This window comes from Dipodomys spectabilis, unplaced genomic scaffold, assembly GCF_019054845.1.
Source record: "Dipodomys spectabilis isolate Male_0828 unplaced genomic scaffold, ASM1905484v1 ptg000339l, whole genome shotgun sequence".
NCBI classification, from domain to species: domain Eukaryota; kingdom Metazoa; phylum Chordata; class Mammalia; order Rodentia; family Heteromyidae; genus Dipodomys; species Dipodomys spectabilis.
Genome location: NW_024871016.1, coordinates 682,730 through 687,484, shown reverse-complemented (window position 1 = coordinate 687,484; position 4,755 = coordinate 682,730).

The following is a 4,755-nucleotide window of genomic DNA, read 5'->3' as shown; positions in this document are numbered from 1 at the left end:
TTCCCGAGAACCTTCTCTGAAGACCACTCCCTCAATGTCAAGCCATGCTCCAGAGATTCCCTCTGTATAAATCCCTTGTTTCCTCAAAACTGTCCTGTGAGGAGAATGAGGTCTGATGATTGAGCCCTACCCAGAACTTCACCTGTGGTCAAGAATTGGCTCTTGTGGACTAAAAGTTTGGGATAATCCATCTAAATCGATGACTGAGTATGGCGCTACATGTCTACCATCCCAACTACAGAGGACCAGGCCTGATGGAGCATACCTGTCCCAGATAGGAGGACCTCAATCTAGTCCAACCAGCGCAAATATTGAGTCTGTTTCAGAAATTCCCAAGACAGAAAGGTGGCTCCTCAGAGCCAGGTAGGAAACAAGCAGGGAGTCATGGTGTCCCCAGAGGGGTGTCTGACCAGGGGTAGTGGTGATTTGGGGGCAGCCACTCACCTGTACTGCTCAGAAAAACTGCTGGAGGCTGGTCCAGGTGCGGCAAGCAGCAATGGCAGTAGCATTGCAAACACATGGGCCAAGAGCAGAGAACCAGGGCCAGGGAACAGGTCAGGGCTTTAGGCTGGCTGGCAGCTCACCATTGCCTGAGGTATGAAATCCTCCACCTTGGGAAGGGGGGGGAGGGAGCCAGTGTGCGGGCAGGCATCTCAATTTCCTACTATATTCCAAAGTCGCTTGAGTCACTTCCTCACCACTCAGGCACCTCTACCTCTTCAACTGCTGGTAGTGTTGTAAACTAACAGAGGGAATCCCTGGTGCTACTGGGCAGCATGGAATGTGGGCGTGGCCACCATTCTTGTATCCCATTGGTCAGAAAGAACCATGAAAGAATGGGGGTGTAGCCGGAATTTTGTGATGCAAGCAGTATAGGCGGAGTCAAGAAGACAGCAGCTCCCCCAGCCCTTTTCCCAGGGACCAATGTCCAATTCAGTTGGAGACAAGAGGGTGACCTGTTTAGCTGGATGGCTGCACAGATTGTGTATGTCTATTTCTTGCCAGACCTGGACCTTGAACTCAGGATCGGGGCACAGTCTGTGAGCTGCTTTTGCTCAAGGCTCACCCTCCACTCTGGAGCCCTGGGCTTCTGGCTTTGTTGGCACTAAAGTTGGACAGAGGTCTCAAGGACTTTTCTGACTAGGATGACTTTGACCATGATCCTCCCATCACAGCCTTGTGATGGAGGACTGCAGAGAGCCACTGGTGCCTGCCTAATCATTGGTCTTGCTGATATTCTTGGACAGACCGGTGAGTACCCTATCCCCAGGTTGAAGTGGTGGGAGCTGGTGCCCACAGTTGGAATCCTGGTCCTGCCACCTCCAAATGGCAGGAGATCCTAAGGAACTCATTTCTATCCATATGAATAACAATAGAATGTGATTTATGTCATGATTGAATGGGCAGTTCTTGAATGGTTCTAGGATAAAATTATACACAATTATATTATAGGACATTGATTGATTTTAGTTAATTCTTTATTAAGCATTTAAACAATCACATTCATAAAATGGAGGCATAATGAAATACCTAAGAATTGGGCCTCAAATACTGAAAAGGTGCCATTTTTCTGCCAGGACTGGAATTGAAACTCATGGTCTTGGTAACTCTGTTGCACTGTGTGGGAATGGGAAGCTGGCATCCTTGAAGTCAAGAAATTCAGGTCTGTTCCTTATGCCTAAAATAGATCCACACCACTAGAAAACATCCTATTCATGTACTATTTACACATATCATTTATATTTATATAGATATGTTAACTTCATATTGCATTCAGTGTAGTTATTTTATTTTTTTTGTTTATTTTTTTTGTTTTATTCATGTATTGACCATTTATTTTATTGACTATTATGGAATATAAAACATCGATTACATTGATTACACAGGAGATAGGTCTGCATATATATTCCACTTTATACCTGACACCCAGGACTTTCACAGAAAAGGAAAACATGTGTCACGATCATCTTCTTACTCCACGATTCATTTTTGGTAGTGCTAGCCCCAGGGGTTACCAAAATAAGAAAAGATTGACATGCAGATGGCAATATGCTAATAAATATATATCTTTATAGAGTGTCAGAGATGTCTATACATTATTCAGTTATATAGACTACATTCCTACCAATTCCTGGGTATTAATTATGACTCCATGTAATTAATGTAATGTAATTAATTTTTTTCATCCTTAAACTATTAATGAAATCAGTGTCCTGAAATTATTGAGTTCCTTTAAGTAATAATATTCTTTCAATGCTTTGTAAATATTAAATAAAATCAATCAGCCTCCTGAAATGATGCTGTCTAATTTTGTAGGAGCATCATTCATAATCAATTCATTCAACTGTGACATTGACAACATTCCATTGTTAATCCTATGGATGGGAACCATTTTCTTAATATCCCCTGCCATTGGTTGGTGTCAGGACGGGGATTCGAAATCACAGCCTATGTTGCCACGTGGGCCTATTGCTTCCCTGATAGTCTGGCAGCCTTCAGCAATGCAAGGTGAGTTACCCTTTGCAATGGTGTCATTCAGACCCATGAGGGTCACCATGCAAATGAAGAAAACATAAAATGGCCATATTTTTTTCTGTACATTGCTTTCCCTGCAAGGCCTGGGGGTCTAGGATCCCAGGAGGAGCGGTAGATGTAGTGGCTGCACCCCAGCCTAGGGTGATCAAAGCTGAGGCAGAGTTGCCACGACCTGAGTTCAAGCGCCGTATTGAGAAAAGTAAAATAAAAAAAAATAGCTCCCTGGCTTGCAATTCACGCTGTTTATTCTTCCAGGCTTTGGATTGGAACTCAGGATCTGGGTAAATCTGCAGCAATGTGGATGAAGGGGAAAATCACCGTATTTCAAGATAACGAAGTCAGGCCTGTTCACTAGTCCTGAATTCAAGCCCCAGCCCTGGAAAACATACTGTTTATATAAATTGTAAAGATAGGATTTATACTTACCTGTATATGTTCAGTCCATACATATTTGGTGTGGTTGTTCTTGTATTTTTTGTTTTATTCATTTATTTAACATTGGTTGTACTATGATGAAACCCCTTCCATTTATTACATTGATGACATACTATCACAGAGCATCTAGATTTATAGAAATGTTCTCCATCATGCCAGAATTCTCAGGATCACCCAGGATATTCAGAAAAAAGGAAAACAAGTTTCACACTTGGCTTTTTACCCCACGATTCACTTGTTGGTAGTTCTGGGATCTTAACTCAGGGCCTAGTAAGACCAATTGGCCAATAAGTCAGGTGAACACACTAACCTGTGAGCAACTAACGAGGTAGGCCATTCCCAGGATCTGACATAGATCGCCAGAGTGGTCCACTATAGTCATGAATTCATAAATATATGATCTATATTGATATACATGTGTGTACACATCTTGTGTTCGGTGGACTTCTTCTCCTTATTTTGTCTCTACTTCATGGAGGTATTGTGGATTTTACTAAGTAAGGTGACAGATATAACAGTGCTGACATGGATGACAATCTCTTCCCATGGTTATAGGGTTGCCTATGAATTCCCCTTCCTAGTTGAGACTCAGGACTTTCATAGGAGAGGAAAACATGTGCAACAACTGGCTTCTGACATCAGGATGAATCTTTCTGAGCGCTGGGATTTGAACTCAGGTTTGGATAGCTCTGTTGCACTGAGGGGGAAGGGGAAGCTCACCATCCTTGAAGATTAGAATGTCAGTCCTGGTCCAGGGCCTGATTTGAAGCCCCAGCACTGGACAAAATAGCAAGCCCACCTTCTTTAAACATAGGATCTCTCTTTACCTACAAGGTGTAGTATGCATCTTGCATTCAGTGTAGTTATACTTTTTATTAATTTTTTATTTGTCTTATTCATGGATGTATTGTGCATTTTATTGAATATGGTGATAGATATAACTGTGCTTACATGGATGACAACCTATTCCCATAGCTATTGAGTTGCTTATATAGCATTTTCCATCCTCAATGAGACTCAGAACATTCACAGAAGAGAAAAACATGAGCAACCCTAGGCTTTTCACATTAGAATGAATCTTTTGGCAGTGCTAGAATTTGAACTCAAGGCCTAGCAGGACCAATTGGTGAATGGGTCATAGTGAGCACACCAGCTTATGAATCACTAAAGAGATAGGCCATTCCTGGGACCTGAGATGGAGTCCTGGTGGAGGCCAATATAGTCATAAATTCATAATTAAACAAAGGATCTATACTTCCAAACATGAGTGGGCGACATCTTGCGTTTGGTGTAGTCATTCTCTTTATTTTGTGTCTTAGTCATTGATGTATTTGTATTTTCTTTCTTTTTTTTTTTTGGCTCCGGTCGTGGGTCCTGAATTCTGGGCCTGGACGATGTCCCTCAGCTCTTCAGCTCAAGGCTAGCACTCTCCCACTTGAGCCAAATCGTCTACTTCCGGCTTTTTTCTTTTTGCTTATGTGGTACTGAGGAATCGAACCCAGGGCATTGAGCACGCAAGGCAAAGGTTCCACCACTGAGCCACCTTCCCAGCCCTTGTGTATTTTCTTGAGTATAGGTTGACAGATATAACTGTGGTGAATTGGATGACAACCTATTGCCATGAATATAGAGTTGCCTATACCTTCTCTATCCTAGCTGAGACCCAGAATTTGCACAGCACATGAAAACGGTTGCAATGACTGGCTTCTCACATCAGGGTGAATTTGGGGCAGTGCTGGGATTCGAACTCAAGGCCTAGGAAGCCCAACTTCCCATTGGGTCCAC